The following is a 19,878-nucleotide window of genomic DNA, read 5'->3' on the forward strand; positions in this document are numbered from 1 at the left end:
ATTCCCCACTGATTCCACCTTCCACTTGGCAACCTTCCACCTAATTAGCTGAGCAGAGCACAGTCAGAGGAAGGAGGCTGTGAGCAAGGCTGACAACGTGGAGAAAACAAATGGGTGTAGGATGACCATAACTGTAGCACAGGGCTGGCTGAGAGGCATCCGTAAGTCAGTGGTTCTCAAAGGGGGTTATTTTGCCACCCAGGGAATTTTTTGGCAATGCCTTGGAGGAATTCTTGGTTGCCGTAAGGTCAAGGTGCTACTGGTACCTTGTGGGAAGAGGCCAAGGATGCCGCTAAACATCCTAAAATGCACTGGACAGCCCCCACAACAAAGAATCACACAGACCCAAGTGTCAATAGTGCTAAAGTTGAGAAACTTGTCATAAATTGATTTATCCAGCAACACAGCAGAGTTTAATCCCAATGCAGCAGGAACAGGATACACAGTGGGTAAAGATCTGAGGCAGTCTAGGAAATGTAAACACACACACCCACACACACGCACAACTTCCTCAACCAGATGCTAAGGCAGGATGAGAGAACTGTTCCTTTGGACCAAAATTCTAGCTCAGGAGCTGGGAACAAGAACATTATAATTTAATAAAAGTAATAAAAATACCTTTTTTCCCCCAAGGGCTTGCTCCACCACATATCATCTATCTTTTCAGAGACTGCCTCACAGCAGAAACTGTAAGAAGATAATATTATCAAAATTGCCCAGACTGGTAAACATCTCCAGAGAAGTTGGCAATGCACCCACACAGTCAATGACAAATTTAGCTACATATCTCAAGGACCTAAGAACCCCAACTCACAGTTCCCAGCTTAGCTTAAAAGAAAAGTGGCAAGCATTCAAAGACCATTGAAAAAGAATAACAGTGCTGCTTTTCCCAGATGAATCATCAAAAACTATGTAAGACTAAAAGGAGCAACATTCTCTAAACTGAGACCGAAAAGAACTCACAGATAAAAGGGAATTCAGTATATGAATTGTCATAATTATAATTCAGTTACCAAGTTAGTGACCACGGTGCCACACCACAATCTATTTTTTTCTTGATTATTTTAACAACTTTATCATGCCATGATTTCCACCCATGGGAGGCCAGAAAGTTAGAGACATCATTCAGCACCATCCCTGAATGAGACTTCAATAACTTCAACCTGACTCTGATGCACCATCTGCCCGTTTGACCTTGATCTTTGTCCTTTCAGTGTTAGGAAGAACCTAGCAGCTAAGGCAGCCCATTTCAATGTTGGACAAGGAATAATTTTTGGAAACATGCCCATTAAGCTGAGTCAAGATCGCCCCTCTTCCATCAAAAGGCATTAGTTTTGCCCTCGATTAGAAATATGTGAAACAAACCTAATTATTCTCAACGCATCAGCCCTTAGAAGTTTCTATAAATCTATCTTGCCCTCCAGCCCTAAGCCTTCTTCTTCTCTGAGTTTTCTCCTCATGATGTGTTATAACTCAATTATGATTCAGTGGGAGACAAAAAGCAGAATGGAAGAAGTAGATGGAATCTCAGAGATCAACCAGTTCAAACCTAACCTACTTTTTACATATGAGTAAAACAAGGCAGAAAGAGATGAAGAAAGGCTGTGCTCCCGAGGTCCAGCAGCCACTCAGGAAAGTTGAGAGTGGAACTCAGGCTTCCTAACTCTTAAGTCCAGTTTCCTCAGAACTGTATCAAGTTGTTATTAGTTGTTAGTAACAGAACTGACTCTTTTTTAAGTTTTATGATAAAACAGAAAAAATTTTCAGTTTTAACAAGTTAAAAAGAAAACACATCATCACAATCACCTTATGAAGTAGTGCAATTGTGATCAGCCAAACCATACAGATGAAGTAACCAGGCGTGGTGGATACCCTTAACCATTATGCTACCTTGGTAAGTTCTAGAACATTCCTAACATTTTCACAACTGAGTTAATAAACTTAAGACTTTCAGTGATTCTTTAAAATTTTAATGCTTTAATATAATCTAATATAAAAGACGTCCCTCCTGAGAATATTTTTAAATTAGTCTTTAACAAATCAAGATAAACTTAAAGGTTTACAGTATGTAGCCTCCTAGCACAAAATAAAAGGTCATTTTATAATATTCTTTTTAAAGTTTAAGTGAAAGTTCAATCATTTCAATACATATGAAAGATATATAGTGCATGTGTGTATATACACATACTGACATATTGTAAAAATTTTCACTAAAAATGTTTAAAAGTTAAAGAAAAGGACATTTTAGCTTAAAAATTAGGTTATAGTATTAAAGAAACATCTTCCATATCAACTACCCTAAAGGAACTTACCAAAAAGCAAACTAATTTTTCTGGGAGTAACACAGAAGGAACTCATTTACGGCACAGAGATTTTTGAGAAACCTTAGCCAAGCAAAGATTCATGCTCTCAGTTATTCCCCAAAGGCTCTTCCACATAAATTTTGTGTGCCATGAACAATACAAGCACTAAGCAAATAAAATATTCAATCTGTCTAATTCATACAAACGTATAAAACATTAAGAAGTAAAGATGTGGACTGAATACTTAGGTTTAGTTTCTCTTCTACCAAGACTCTATTAAAATGACAGTAAAAAGATTTTTTAAAAAGAAGCAGCTTACACTTCTGGGAAGATAGAGTAAATGTACTTTTCCCTACTTGTGCCAGTAAGCACAAGTAAAAACTCTGGACATTAACATATAAAACAAATATAAGACTGTAAAAGGCAGAAAGAAGAAGGTAGACCAGCTAGGGACCTCAAGATTCAAGGAACAACATGGTGTTCAGTTCCCTGGGTTTTCTTTTTGTCTCATATACCCCAAACTTGGAGCTGAAGTATTGGTAAATTCAGAAACACCAATAGGTGTGGACCCCCCAAAAAATCCAAGAAAAGCAAGCACTTTCTAACTAAAGAAGTAGGCAAGAGTCAGCCTAGAAAGACAAAAATATTTCAGACAACCACCACCCTACTCCAACCAAATACCACAGAAAAAAACTGGCCACACCCCCAACCATGTGAGCGAAGCTCTCTCATCAAGATGTTAACAAAGCATTCCAACATCCCCATCAGGACGGTATCAGAGAGCGGAGTAAGTAGCTGGGACTTTCCCCCCACCAACCGCTGTGTCTTTTTTTTTTAAAGATACAAAGAAGAACCAAAGGGAAATTTCAGAACTGAAAAATACAACTGCCAAAATACAAAAACCAAAAGACTGGCTCAGTACAATGGCAGGGACAGAAATGAAGCAGTGGACCAGCACACAGACCAATAGAAACTACCCATTCTGAATGACAGAGAGGAAAACAGATTGAAAAAGAAAAATGCACAGAGCCTCAGGGACCTGTGGGATTATAACTGAATATTTAACATTCATGTCATAGGAGAGACAGGGGCTGAAAAAGTATTTGAAATAATAGCTGAAAATTCCCAAATCTAGGAAAAGATACATACATTTACAGACTCAAAATTCTGAGAAAATCCCAAACAGGACCAACTCAAGCAAATCCTAACCAAGACAAATCATAGTCAAACTTCTGAACACTAAAGACAAAGAAAACATCTTGAAAGCAGTGAGAAAGAAACAACACCTTACCTATAAGAGGAAAATCATTTAAATAACAGAAAATATTTCATTAGGAGCCAGGGAGGCCAGAAGGAAGAGACAGAAAACCTTTCATGGACAGAAAGAAAAGAACTGTCAACTTGGAACCCTATATCCAATAAAAATACCCTTCAGAGAGGAAGGAGAAATCAAGACATTTGTGACAAAAGTAAAGTAAGAGGCTGTGTCATTAGCAAATGTACCCCAAAAGGATGAAATGGCTATAGAAAGATCTCCAAGCAGAAAAAAGAACCCTCAAAGCATTAGGAAACTGAATTCTGCAAACAGAAAAAGAATTATAAACCATGACCAAATGAGGCTTATTCTAATGATGTAAGGTTTTGATTTCCGGTCAAGATGGTGGAGTAGCAGGACCATGAGCTTCACCTCTTCTCAGGACTATAACAAAACCACAACTGACTGCTAAACAACCACCAAAAAAAAAAAAAAAAAAAAAAAAAAAAAAAAAAAAAAAGACTGGAACCTAGCAAAAAAGATCCTCTTCAAATGGAAACATAAAGAGGGAACCTCAGCAGGATAGTAGGAGGGGTGTTTTCGAGATATAATTAGGCCCCATGAACCCCGGGGCGAGCAACCCACAAGCTGAAGAATAATTTAATTGCAAAAGCCATCCCACAGGAGTGGGAGTTCTAAAGCCCATGTCAGGCTCCCCAGCCTGGAGTTACGCCACTGGGAGGAGAAGATTCCAGGACATCTGGTTTTGAAGGCCCGCAGGGCTTAACTCCAGGAGCCCCACAGGACTCGGGGAAAGAGAGACTTCACTCTCTTAGGAAGTGCACACAGAATTTCCCGCATGCCAGGTCCAAGGGCATAAGCAGTGACTTCATAGGAACCTAGGCCAGACCCGCCTGCTGGTTTTAGAAGGTCTCCTGGGGAGGTAGGGGACAGCTGTGGCTCATCCTGGGGACATAAAAGCTGGTGGCGGACATTCAGGAGTGTTCATCTACATGAGCTTTCCTGGAGTCGAACATCTTTCTTGGATCATTAGCACCAAGACCTACCTCCACCCAACAGCTTGCAGGCTTAAGTGCTGGGAAGCCTCAGGCCAAACAACATGCTTGGTGGGAATGCAGCCCCACCCATCACCAGATTTGCTGAGCCCTCTAGACACGCCCCTAGATACAGCCATTCCCACCAGAGGGCCAGGATCAAGCTGCACCAAGCAGTGGGAAGGCACCAACTCCTCCTGCCAGGAAACCTGCACAAGCCTCTAGTCCAGCCTCATCCACCAGGGGACAGATACCAGAAATAAGAAAAATACAATCCCAAAGCTTGTGGAAGGAATTCACAAATGCAGGCCAGTCTCTACCCTGGGACCGGCTGGACCCTGGCCCTTGGGTGACAAGAGAGGAGTGTACTGCTAGGATGCACAGGAGGTCTCCCACAGAGTGCCACTTCTCCAAGGTTGAGAAACGTAACTAACCTACCTAAAAATACAAAGTTAAGCAATATGAGGTGGCAGACAAATATCTTCCAGGCCAAAGCACAAGATAAAATCCCAGAAGAAGAAATAAGTGATGAGGAGATAGGCAATTTATCCAAGGAAGAGTTTAGAATAATCATGGTGAAGATGTTCAGAGAGCTCAGGAGGAGTATAGATGTACAGAAAGAACTTTTCAGCAAAGCCTTAGAAAATATAAAGAATACCCAAATAGAGTTGAAGAATACAATTACTAAAATGAACAACATGCTAGAAAGAACCAAGAATAGACTAAATGAGGCAGAAGAACAGATCAGTGAGCTAGAAGATAGAGTAGTGGAAATCACTACTACAGAATACAAAAAAGAATGACAAGAAATGAGGATAGTTTAAGAGAGTTGTGGGACAACATTAAGTGCACTAATATTCACATTATAGGGGTCCCTGTAAGAGGAGAGAGAGAGAAAGGACCTGAGAAAATATTCAAAGAGATAATAGCCAAAAACTTCCCTAACTTGGGAAAGGAAACAGTCACCCAAGTCCAGGAAGTGCAGAGACATCCACAAAGGATTAATCCAAAGAGGAATACACCAAGGCACATAGTAATCAAACTGACAAAAATTAAGGACAAAGAGAAAATATTAAAATCAGCAAGAGAAAAGCAACAAATAATATACAAGGGAACTCTCATAAGGTCATCAGCTCATTTTTCAACAGAAACTCTACAGACCAGAAGAGAGTGGCATGAAATGTTTAAAATATTTAAAGGGGAAAACTTACAACCAAGAATACTCTATCTAGCAAGACTCTTGTTCAGATTTGATGAAGAAATCAAAAGCTTCACAGATAAACAAAAGCTAAAAGAATTCAGCACCACCAGCTTTACAACAAATATTAAAGGAACTTCTCTAGTCATCAAACCACAGGAGAACCAAAAGAAAAAAAGAGAGAAAAGAAAAAGACCAACAAAACAAACCCAAAACAATGAACAAAATGACAATAAGAACATACGTATCAATAATTACCTAAATGTAAATGGATTAAATGCTCCAACCAAAAGATACAGACTGGCTGAATGGATACAAAAACAAGACCCAAATATATGCTGTCTACAAGAGACCACTTCAGTGCTAGAGACACATGGAGGCTGAAAGTGAGGGGATGGAAAAGAATATTCCATGCAAACAGAAACCAAAAGAAAGCTAGAGTAGCAATACTTATATCAGACAAAATAGATTTTAAAATTAAGACTCTTCCAAGGATGTAAGTTTTTTCAGTTTTTGAAAATCAATGTAATCTACAATGTTAAGAGGCTAATGAATAAAATCATATGATGACACAAAAGAACACAGAAAAAGCATTTGATAAAATTCAACACCCATTCACGATTTAAAAAAAAAACCTCTCAGAAAGACAGAAATAAAAAATTTCCTTAAATTGAAAAAGAGCACCTCCAAAAAAAAAAAAACAAAAAAAACAAAAAACAAACTCTACACCTAACATTATACTTAATGATGAGAAACCAGTTGCCTTCAACTCTAAGATTGGGAAAAGGGCAACTCTTATTTAACATAGTGCTGGAAGTTCTGGCCAATGCAATAAGGCAAGAAAAGAAATATAAGGAATACAGATTGGAAAGAAAAAAATTGTACCTATTTTCAGATAACATGATTGTCTATATAGAAAGTCCCAAGAAATCTACCAAAAAACCCCCAAAACTCCCAGAATAAGTAAATTCAGCAAAGTTGCAGGATACAAGATAAACACGTTAAAATTAGTTGTACTTCTATATACTTATATAGCATTGAAAACAAGAATACGGAAAGTAAAAATACAACACCATTTATAATCATGTAAAAATGACATACTTTGGTGTAAATCTAACAAATATCTTTTATGCTTTAAAGTGCTGGTGAAAGAAATCAGAGAATAAATTAATAAATTAGGATGCATACTGTGTTCATGGACTAGAAGACTCAACAAAGTAAAAACATGTCTATTATTCCCTAATTAATATACAAGTTTAACAAGATTCCTGTCAAAATCTTCTAAAGATTTTTGTAGATATAGATAAGACTATTTTCAAATGTATATGAAAAGACAAAAGTGAAACACTTTTTAAAGAGAACAGAATGAGAAGAATCAGTCTACTGATTTCAAGTTTTAGTACAGAGTTACCCTAATCAAGACTGTGTGGTACAGGTGGAGAGAGAGACATATAAATCAATGGAACAGAACAGAGAATCCCTAAGTAGACCCACACAAATATGCCCAAATGATTTTTGATAAAGCAATTCAATAGAGGAAAGATTACTTTTCAACAAATAATGCCAGAGCAATATGGAAAAAATAAATGAACCTTGAATGAAGTTTCAACACCTTATACAAAAGTTAACTCAAAGTAGTTCATGAACTTAAATGTATAAGCTTAAACGATAAACCATTTGGGGGTGGGGGGAAGCATAAAACTAAATCTTTAGGATTTAGGACTTAAGAGTCCCTAGACCTGATACCAAAGGCATGACCCCCAACTGGAAAAATTTACAAATTGGACTTCATAAATACACAATATAATAAATATAAAAACTGTTTTTCTTCAAACAACAAAAAACGAAAGCTAAAGAGTGGGAGAAAATATTTGCAAACCACATATCTGACAAAGGACTAGTATCTAGGATATATAAGGAACTCTCACCAGCGATAAAAAAAAAATCCAATTAGGAAATGGGCAAAAGACATGAAGAGACTTTCACTGAGAGAATATACAAGTGGCAAATAAACACATGAAAATATGTTCAACCTTATTAGCCATTAGGGAAATGCAAATTAACGTTACAATGAAGTATCACTACATACCAACAGAATGACTAAAATAAAAACTGGTGCCAACACCAAAATGTGGGCAAGGATGAGGAGAAACTGAATCACACTTATGTTATTGGTAAGAATGTAAAATGGTACATCCACCCTGGAAAACACTTGGGCAATTTCTTCAAAACATGCAAATATCATACCACCCAGCAATTGCACTCCAGTTCTTTTATACTAGGGAAATAAACTCATACAGTTACACAAAAACCTGCACACAAATGTTTTAACAGCCTTATTCAACTAGATGTTCTTTGGTACGTGAATGACTGAACAAATTATGGTACATTCATATCATAGAAAACTACGCAGCAATTGAAAAAAAACAGAATAAAAAAAGACTATTTGGGCATGTAACAATCAGGATGAATCTTCAGAGAATCATGCTGAGTGGAAAAAACTAAACCAGAAAGGTCACATATGATTCCATTTATATAATACACTGGAAAAGACAAAATTATAGAAATGACAGAACAGATTAGTGCCAGGGGTTAAGAAGGCAGTGGGAGCAGGGAGAAGTGGGTGTAGCTATAAAAGAGCAGCATGAGGAAATCCTTGTGGTGACAGACATATTCTGCATCTTGACTATAAAGATGTCAATATCCTAGTTGTAATATTGTACTAAAATTTTGCAAGGTGTTAACTTCTGGGAGAAATTGGACAAAGGTTAAATGAGATCCCTCTACATAGTTCTTATAATTGCATAAGAACCTACAGTTACCTCAAACTGAAAAATTAAATTTTGAAAAAAATGAAAGAAAAAAAAAGATATAAATCACAAGGCCACAAACGAAGAGAGGGTACCCAAGCAGACAAAACAGATTTCAACTGTTTTCTAAAGACAGAAAAAAATGGCAATAGCAATGAGTTTAGCAATGTGGAGAAAGCCACAATAAAAAGTATGTGAAATAATGGATAAAGATACAAAATGAGCTAATTTTCCTATAGGATGCCCAGGGGCTCAGGCCTCAGGTTACAGTGGTAGTAAACTGCTGGCTAAAAAACAGAGACAGAAGTCTACAAATAAAACAACTGGTCCCTTGGCCACCTCCCCAACAGAAAGTGCTACCAGAAGTGGGTAAACATGAACATAAACATGAACAAGTCACATTTTCTCAGTAACCACTCTATAAGCAATGAGGAATTTCATATCAGAGAATGAAAAGATGATGATCCACCATATGCAGTAGAAAAACATTTCCAAAATCTGTTGATGGCTCCAACTTAGAAGACAAGCCATGCACGTCATGACTTTAAAATTCTATGGGGAAAACTGATAAATGAAATTTCATAGTGTGTGGTTACTGCTGGCTGTGTCTGGAAAAGATAAAAAAATAAGTTTGGCTATTGGTACGCTGAATTGACTGGAAGCAAGTGGATAAGAAGTCTGCTAAGTTTCTGTAGGAAATGTATTGGCAGAAAAACCACAAGCTCAGATTTAGAACACTGACCATTTAGGATCTAAAAACAATCTCTGGGAGTCCAACTTTCTACAAACAGGCCAATTTCACGATGTCCAAGAAAGCATGCTCCCAGTATCAATTTTGGATGTGGGATGGTGCCAAGTAAAATAATGGAAAAAGAAGAACTCTGAAGGATGGTCTCTGGAGCCAAGGAGAAAAAAGGATGTTGAGTGTTTCTCCCAGGGAACAAAATCAGAGTCTAATCAACAAACATCCTTCCCTTTCACAGAAGAGAAACTTCCTTTATAATATCTGTCCATAAACATTAAAGAACTGCTACACAAGAGTAACTACGGTGTCTCTATGCTTCACCTTCCAAACGGAATCATTTACTAATCATGTTGTGCTCTTGTTTAACACTTTCAGAGGTGGGGGTAATAAATAATATGTCTTCTTAATTCACTTGATCAAAGAAGGCTAATATGGAGCTGGTAAGACAGCCAGGCCTCACTTAGAGATCCTGTACAGGCACACCTCATTTTGCTCTTCACTTCATTGCACTTTGGAGAAACTGCATCTTTCACAAATTGAAGGTGTGTTGCACCCTGCGTCGAGCAAGTCTATTGGTACCATTTCTCCAACAGCATTTGCTCACTTTGTGTCTCTGTGTTACATTTTGGCAATTCTTACAATATTTCAAACTTTTGCACTATTCTTACATTTGTTATGGTTATCTGAAATCAGTATGATCTTTGATGTTACTATTTTAATTGTTTTAGGACACTGTGAACCATGCCCATATGGGATGGCAAACTTAATCAATAAAAGTTGTGTGTGTTCTGACTGCTTCACTGACCACCAATTCCCATCCCTCTCCCTTTCCTCAGGCCACCCTATTCCCTAAGACACAACAATATTGAAATTAAGAAAATTAATAACCCTCAAGTGAAAAAAAATTTCTAGTGAAAGTAAGACTCTGAAAAGCTACAAAAGATTAAGCTTAGTGAGGAAGGCATCTTGAAAGCCAAGACAGGCTGAAAGCTAGGCCTCTTGCACCAAACAGTTAGCTAAGTTATGAATGCAAAGGAAAAGCTCTTGTAGGAAATGAAAAGTGCTACTCCAGAGAACACATGAAAGATAAGGTAGCAAAACATCCTTATTGCTGATATGGGGAAAGTCCTAGTGGTCTGGATAGAAGATCAAACCAGCCACAACATGTCCTTAAGCCAAAGCCTAATCAACATTTCTAACAAGCACCCAGATGATACCCATGCAGATGATCCATGGAATACACTTTGAGGAGCAAAACTACCAAGTTTAGTCTTAAACCACCAAGATTAATACACAGTGGGAGAACAAATGATTCTCTGAAGAAACTCAACAGCCCAGAGAAAAGGTCCCCCACACTGACTGAGCAACAAATCTAGAGAATTCAGACTCACATTAAAGAGGATGATGAAAGGCTTTGGGAGGAAAACCATCCTTTAAAGTACAGCCTGACAGAAGATATGATACTGTACACAGTATGATAGAACATCTGGCAAAAATTAAGAATTTGTATATAAAAGGTATATAGGTGAAAAAAAATGAGATAATATAACTTTTAAAAGATACATAAAGCAAACGTTATCACAGACTACAACTTGACTCTAGAGTTGAACAATAAATAGTCACTGACTAAACACTGACCATAGATTTCAATTAAAATAGGGCTATAGCCATAGCTAGAGTGGAGAAATGGTAAGTGAGGAATTCAAGATGCCTAAATCCTCAAAACAGGGAGGCAACACATAATACTTAAGGTCGATAAATCAATAACAGTTAAGCATTAAGTTTAGAACTATGGAGGTAACCACAATAAGAGACAAGAAAACATAAGGTGCCTCTATTTTTCATTATAAGCCTTTATGTTCACTACTTTCAAACAGTACCCAAGTATTATTCTGATAAAAATTTAAACATTAACTTTAAAATATGGAAAAAGAAAAAAGATTGGTAATAGATAATACAGGCAAGGAAATGGGCAAACGGTAAACATTATCAGGGGAAATGCAGATTGAAATAAAAATTGGGACGACCATTGCCACTATCCAATTTAAATCCCCTTTGACCAGACAATTCCACTCTTAGGACTCTTTTCAAGTATGCCCACAAATGTTCAAAGATATATACATAAGAATGGTCACTGCAACATTGTTAAAAGGGAGAAAAATCAAAGCATACTATATATCTACTAATAGGTGAGGAGCTGAATAAATTATGAATAAATGTACCCAACTTGATTTCAGCCCTGTAAGACCCAGAGTAGATAATCCAGGCAAGCCTACCTCAACTCTAACCTATAAAATTATGAAAGAAAAATGTAAGTTATTGTAAGCCTCTAAGTTTGTGGTAGTTTGTTACAGGTCAATAAAAAACAAATACTTTTAGAAAAGTTGAAGAAATGGATTACCCTACAACCTAGCATCTATGTTTACGAGTAACCACGTACCCAGAGAAAGTCCTGCCTATGTGCACCAGGAAACACAGACAAAATGATAACATCACCACTGCTCATTAAAAAAAAACAATTATTCATCAAGAGTTCAAAGGTACAATGGTTGAATATTCATATTACACAACTATGCAACATCAATGAACTAGAGTCGTGTATAAAAATATGGCTGAGTCTCAAGACTCATAATATGTAGGTTAAGAAAGCAAGTGACAAAAGCGTACACTCAGTAAAATTCTAGTTATTAAATTCAACAGTACACGGATAGAAACAAGACAGCTTAGAGATGCAAATGTGGTAAAAAAAAAACTTAAAAAAAAAGAAATAAACACAAATCTTAGGGTAGCAGTTATGTTTGTGGGGAGGTAAGAGAATGGGATGAGAGAGGGGACATCAAGGAGCATCAAAGGTTATGCAAGGTTTTGTTCTTAACTGGCAGTGACTACAGAGTAACAGTATCTAAATTCTAAACATATTTTATAATTATTGCAATGTTTATTCAGTATTTAGAATATGAAAAAATCTAGGAATAAAATATCTACATGACAAAAAAATCTTTCTTCCCCCCCTTTTGTCAAGACATGTCCATTGGAAAAAAATAATTCAAATAATAAATAAAACTTCAATCATTTTTTAATCACCTAAAATCCCACTATCTACACAAAATCATTAACAATTTGCTGAACATCCTTCTGGACACTTCATATACATGTGTTTATACATTTAACTATTTTACATAAAATCACTACATACACACACACACATAAATGCTTATTTCGTAAACACTGTTTAGATTCCTGTTTTAAAAAATCAGCTGTATTGAGTTACAATTTACATAAAATGTACCCATGTTAAGTGTAATGGAAAAGTTTTGACAAAAGTCTATGTAGTATAACAACTACCCAATCAAAATTCAGACAGAACATTTTCATCACCACAAGAAGTTTCCACCTGCACCCCTACAGCCAATTTCCTCACTTCTGACCACAAGCAATCACTAATCTGCTTTATTTCAGATTAGTTTTGCTGGCTTAAGATCAATGTAAATGGAATTATACAGTATGTATTCTTCTGTGTCAGGCTTTTGCTCAGCACTGAGTTTACAGTATCAGTAGTTCCCTTTATACTGTCACGTAACACTCCACTGTATACGCAATAGACATCTGGGCTATTTGCAGTTTGGATCTCTGAACACTGATATGTTAAGTCATTTGTTATATAAGTTTTTATTTTATGACCAGGAGTAGAATTACTGGGCCATACATTATGCGTATGTTTAAGTAAACATACATTATGTGTATGTTTAAGTACATTATGTGTATGTTTAAGTAAAACTGTCAAACTGTTTTCCAAAGTGTCTGTATCGCTATGCATTCCTACTAGTAATTTATGTAAGTTCCAGTTGCTCTATATACTCACCAACACTTACTGTCAGTGTTGTCAACTTTAACCATTCTTGTAGGCAAATAGTTGTTTATGATTTTGGTTTGCATTTCCACATACTGAGATACTCAAATATATTGAGAATTTTTAATGTACCTATCAGAAATTCAAGTATCTTCCGTTGTGAAGTATCTATGCAAATATTTTACCAACTCTGTAATTTGGGGATTGTCTGCCATCTTATCACTGAGTACAGAGGTCCTTTATACACACTGGATAAAGGTCCTTAGTCAGATATATGAATTACAAATGTCTGCTCCCAATCTGTAGTGTATGTCTTCTTTTTCTTAGGTGTTTTTTAAAGTACATCAGTTTTTAATTTTTATTAAGTCTAATTTAACATTTAAAATTTTTTATTTTTATTTTATTTTATTTGGTATCATGTATAGGAGTCAATGTTTTCCCCCTCAGTCTGGGAACAAAATATGAATGTGTGACTACCATTTCTATCATCATTTTGGACTTGAGGTCCTAACCAGTGCAATTAGGAAAAAAGGGAAAGAAAGAAAAGGAGGGAAGAAGGGAAGGCAAGGAACACTGACTGGAAATGAATTGCTAAAATTGTCTTTATTCATTTATTGTATGTGTAGAAAATCCTAAAAAACTAACCAAAAGATTATTCAAAGTATTAAGTGAATTTAGAAATGCTACAAGATGCAAAGGCAATAAACAAAACTAACTGCATTACTACATATTAGCAATGAATAAGTGGAAATTACTTTTTAAGTAGTCAGTTACAATGTGTCAATTTGTGGTGTTCAGCACACTGTTCCAGTCATGCACATACATACATATACTTGTAGACATTACTTTTATTCCACTTAAAACATCAAAACCCACAAAATATTGATATAAATGTGAAAAAAGTACATGAGACCTGTACACTAAAAACTAAAAAAACATGTTGCAAGAAATTTAAAAATTAAACAAAACGGAAGTCACTGAATACAGTTCCCTGTGCTATACAGTAGGACCTTGCTGTTTACCTATTTTGTGCATAGTAGTTTGTATCTGCCAATCCCAAACTCCCAATTTATCCCTCCCTCCCCTCCCTGTACCCTGTAACCATAAGTTTGTTTTCTATGTCTGTGAGTCTCTATTTTGCAAATAAGTTTGTGTTATTTTTTAGACTTCATATGTAAGTGATATCATATGATATCTGTCTTTCTCTGACTTCCTTCATTTAGCATGATAATCTCTAGATCCAACCATGTTACTGCAAATGACATTATTTCATTCCACTTTATGGCTGAGTAGTATTCCATTGTAAATACATATACCACAACTTCTTTATCCAGTCATCTGTCAATGGATATTCAGGTTGCTTCCATGTCTTGGCTATTGTAAATACTGCTGCTGTGAACACTGAGGTGCACGTATCTTTTCAAATTAAAGTTCCTTCTGGATATGTGCCCAGGAGTGGGACTGCTGGAACATATGGAAAGTCTATTTTTAGTTTCTTGAGGAATCTCCATACTGTTTTCCATAATGGCTGCACCAAACTACATTCCCACCAGCAATGTAGGATGGTTCCTTTCCTCCACATCCTCTCCAACATTATTTGTAGACTTTTTGATGATGTCCATTCTGACTGGTGTGAGGTGACATTTCATTGTAATTCTAATTCAGATTTCACAAATAATTAGTGACGTTGAGTATCTTTTCTTGTGCCTGTTGGCCATCTGGATGTCTTCTTTGAAGAAGCATCTATTTAGATCTTCCGCCCATTTTCTGATTGGGTTGCTTGTTTTTTTGATACTGCACTGTTCAAGATGTTTGTATATTTTGGAAATTAATCCCTTGTCAGTCACATTGTTTGCAGATATTGTCTCCCATTCTGCAGGCTGTCTTTTCATTTTGTTTATGGTTTCCTTTGCTGTGCAAAAGCTTTTGCTTAATTAGGTCCCATTTGTTTATTTTTGTTTTTATTTCCACTACTCTAGGAAATGGATCCAAAAAACTATTGCTGCAATTTATGTCAAAGAGCGTTCTGCCTACGTTTTCCTCTAGGAGTTTTACATAGCCAATCTTACATTTAGGTCTTTAATCCAATTTGCGTTTATTTTTGTATATGGTGTTAGAGAATATTCTAATTTCAGTCTTTTACATGTAGCTGTACAGTTTCCCAGCACCACTTATCGAAGAGACTCTCTTTTCTCCATTATATATTCTTGCCTCCTTTGTCATAGGTTAATTGACCATAAGTGTGTGGGTTTATTTCTGGACTTTCTAACCTGTTTCATTGATCTATATGTTTGTTTTTGTGCCAGAACCATACAGTACCATACTGTAACTTTGTAGTGTAGTTTGAAGTCTTGATTCCTCCAGCTCCATTTTTCTTTCTCAAGATTGTTTTGACTATTTGGGGTCTTTTGTATTTCCATACAAATTAAAAAAATTTCTGTTCCAGTTCTGTGAAAAATTCCGTTGGTAATTTAATAGGGATTGCACTCAGTCTGTAGACTGCCTTGGGTAGTATGGCCATTTTAACAGTAATCATTCTCCCCATTCAAGAACACAGACTCTCTTTCAACCTGCTTGTGTCATCTTCAATTTCTTTCATTAGTGTCTTATAGTTTTCAGAGTATAGGTCCTTTGCCTTCTTAGGTAGATTTATTCCTAGGTATTTCATTCTTCTTTGATGTGATGGTAAATGGGATTACTTCCTTAACTTCTTTTTCTGATATTTCATTATTAGTGTATAGGAACAACTGATTTTAAAATATTAATGAAAATACAAAAAAAAAACCCTAAAGCATCTGAAACAGTTTTGAAAATAAAGAACAAAGTTGGAGAATTTATACTAACCAATTTCAAACCATACATAAAGCCACAGCAGGACACAGTATGGTGTTGACATAAGGACAGACATACAAATCAAAAGGAGACAGAGTCCAGATACAGACAACACATACATCACCAGGTGATTTCCAACAAAAATGCCATCGCAATTCAATGGGCAAAGGACAGAGGAATTCAATGAGAATAAGGTAATCTTTTCAACAAATAATACCAAAACAACTTTCCTATCCATAAAGGAAAATAATGAACCTAAACCCATACCTCGCACCACACATGGCATCAACCCTCAAAAATAGATCACAGATCTAAATGTTTGACCTAAAAGTATAAAACTTTTAAGAGAAAACTTCTACAGTCTACATTTCTCACATAATATCTCAGATATCTTTGTATGTTAATAAATATACATCTTTTACATTTTTTTAAAAAGTAAGAAAAACAAAGGACAGAGAAAAACCTTAAAAACTTTGGAAATGTATTCACTTCTCAAAATAAACTTTTAAAACTCAATTTGAGTTCTTTATCATACAGTCATATAACCTTTCTTCAATTGAAATACAGAAATACTCAAAGGAAAAGAACAAAAATCTTCTTAAACTTCCCTTCATACGATGCCAGTAAGAGGCTGCCTTCTAGGAAACTTCAGTTTTGCCTCAATAATTATTTTTTGAGTGCCTTTACTAAAGCCATAAGTAATAAAATAAATCTACCTAAGATATATTAATATCATCCATAAGTTTCAAATATAAAAGTTATCAAAAGATCATGACAATACGATAAACGTTCTGTACTGCTCTACTGGTCTGGAAATGGCCTGTCCTTGTTGATAATAATTCATAATGCATCACACAGAGATTACACATTTTTATATTGTAATAAGACAAATTAAAACTATTCTAAACATAACCCCCACCCCAATAATTTAGAGGATAGTTCAAGAAATGCATTACTACCTAGTAGTCATAAATTGTATTTACAAGAGGATTTAAAAAGTCAATTACAGTTTATGAATTTAACCATTGTGGCTTTCACACTACCAACATTAAAGGCAACACAAAATGCAATGTTATTGCCCATGTATTAGCTACTTATTGTACATAACAAATTACCCCAGAACGCAGTGAGCTATAACAACAGTGTTTTAAACCTCACAGTTACTATGCGTCAGGAATCTAGGCACAGCTTAGCTAGGTACCTCTGGCTCATGATTTATCATAAGGTTGCAATCAAGCTGTAGGATCACCTGAAGGCTTGGCTCTGTGTACAGGATGGGGAAGCAGGATTTGTTTCCAAGCTCACTCATGTGGCTGTGAGCAAGTCTTGGATCCTCAGCACGTGAGCTTCTCCAAAGGGCTGTTCACAACATGGCCTCTTGTTTGTTTGTTTTTTCATTTCCTTCCTTCCACCAATGGCTTTTTTTAGGTGTACAATTCAACGGCTTTTGGCATATTCACAAAGTTATGCAACTATCACCACAATCAATTTTAGAATATTTCATCATCCTAAAAAGAAATCCACTACTACTTATTAGATAAATGATTTGCTCATACCAAACACTGGGGAGCATGTAGACAGGATACCAAAAGAAACCCATACGCTGCTGGTAGGAGAGTAAAATAGCACAACAACATGGGAAAGTAATTTGGCAATATTTAGTAAAATTACATATACACACATCTGACAAGGAGAAACCAATCCTAGGTGTTAACCTCAGGGAAATGGAAACTCTTACACTTGGAAAAAACCAACATGGATGGAACCTTAGGAAAAAATCAACATGAATGAAACACGTAACCTAATTATAAGTGGAAAAAAGTCACAGAAAAAATCTACATAGCATGATACCATTTACCTAAAGTTTAAAAATATGCAAAACTAAACAATGTTTTGGAACGGTGTATAAATATAAAGTAAAATTATCAAGAAAAGCAAAGAAATGGTAGGCACAGAATTCAGTATGGTTGTTACTTTTGATGGGAAGGAAGAGGGAGTACAATCAGGCAGGGGCACACAATCTTCAAGTTTTATATATGCAAATTACACATTTTTGTATGTGTGACGTATTTCATAAACATCTTTCCAAGAGCTATACTGACACCTGAAGGTCCTTCTAATATAGATATACAGTGAAGCAGTTCCACAGCAATAAACTTAATTTGATATGATACTGAGGAGTATCATAGTGAATCAAAAATTGCACGTAAACAATATTATCAATTATTTTCAATCCAACAAAGTGTATGCTTTGTGGAACTGAGAAGATGGACTCACCTGCCCTTTCCTGCTTCTTCCCACCTTTCTGCAAGCCTATCTTCCTGGTCCCACCTTAACCACCATGCCCTGGATTAAACACCAGCTCCTCCAGGAAGTTCTGCTATTCCATGCCTCAACCTGAAGGGCACTGATCCTTTTCTTAATTTCCACAGCAGTTGTATCACTGCAAGGCCTTCATCACATTATCCCTGGATTGCATGTGACTTAACTCCTCTATCAGAAGCAGCACCTGAAGAACTAGAATACTGATCACATCAGCCTAGCTCACAGAAGGCACTCAGGTTTTTTGCTGATTTGTTAAATGAATAAATGAATTCGAAAGTTCAGGAATTGCAGAGTGAGCTGAGCAAAAAAAAAAAAACTAGATCGGGCCTACTTAAAAAAAGAGAAAAGAAAACAAAACCTCAAAAATGAAGAATTAAAAATTACCCTCCTTGAGAAAGAATTTCAACATTGAAAATCTTCAAAATATAACAAAGACAGGATTGACAAATGTTTATACTGTATATACTGGTCATTTCTATATTCACAGGTGGCCAAAGGAAAAGGCCTAAGAAATTCCTGAAGGATTATTTACCATCAGAACAGTCCACTCCTTTAGAAAATGTCTTGAAGTCAATCATATAACTGAAGAACAAGGAGGGTTGTAAAGTATTTTTTATAGAAAAAAAATAGTATATGCCATTTCATGACCCAAATTTGCTACTTTTATAAAGTTTGGCAATTTTTTTCTTTCAATTATTAAACTGTTAACCACCAAAAGTATAAACCTAAATATTGTATGATTATAGCAAAAAAGAAACTGCTATTTGTGGGCTGGGGAGGGGGGAGACCACAAATGAGGGCTATGCTTCAAGAACTAGACACTGCTACTGGTAACAAACAAGGGGTCTTGACTGGGTGAATCAATTCATCCCATCTATGCATCTGTAATATCTTCCTGAAGCTATTTTAAAGACAAAAATGTTGGAGCTAGGGTTGCCAGATTTAGCAAATAAAAACACAGTAGGCCTGGAGAAGGGTATAGCTCAGTGGTAGAGTACTTGCTTAGCATGCATGAGGTCCTGGGTTCAATCCCCAGTACCTCTGTTAAGAAACAAGTAAACCTAATTACCCCGCCCTAAAAAATAACTTAAATTTTTTTTAAAAAGTAGGCCCAGTTAAACTTAAATTTCAGATAAAGCAGTAAAGCATGACCTATACAATATTTATACTAAAACCTTTTTCGCTGTTTGCTAAAGTTCAAATTTAACTGAGTGTCCTGTATTTTATCTGGCAACCCCAAGGGAAGCCAAAATCAATCCAGTGTCCTCACTCTGTAGCAGAAACTGAGATCTGAAGAAGGGAAGTGACTTGCCCGAACCTAAACCAAAGATCAAGGAAGTGAGTTTGCTTTGAAAAGAGAAAACGTTCTGCTACAGTCACCCTGGGTTCCACTCAGTCTATTAGACCTCGGATTTTCACTCACCTCACAAGAGAACCAAGCACATAAAGCTGTCAAAGGGTATGGCTTTCCTATTTTAATATCAAACTGTGAATTTTAGTAAACT

At 36.2% G+C, this 19,878-nt stretch overlaps 1 protein-coding gene across 5 annotated transcripts in view; it reads right to left on the bottom strand.

The window, feature by feature from the left end:
• MARCHF8 (membrane associated ring-CH-type finger 8) overlaps window positions 1-19,878 on the bottom strand; it is a 136,846-nt gene that overhangs the window by 106,728 nt on the left and 10,240 nt on the right. The gene's annotated exons all lie outside the window — the stretch shown is intronic.

The sequence above is a fragment of the Vicugna pacos genome, chromosome 11, assembly GCF_048564905.1.
Source record: "Vicugna pacos chromosome 11, VicPac4, whole genome shotgun sequence".
Lineage (NCBI taxonomy): Eukaryota > Metazoa > Chordata > Mammalia > Artiodactyla > Camelidae > Vicugna > Vicugna pacos.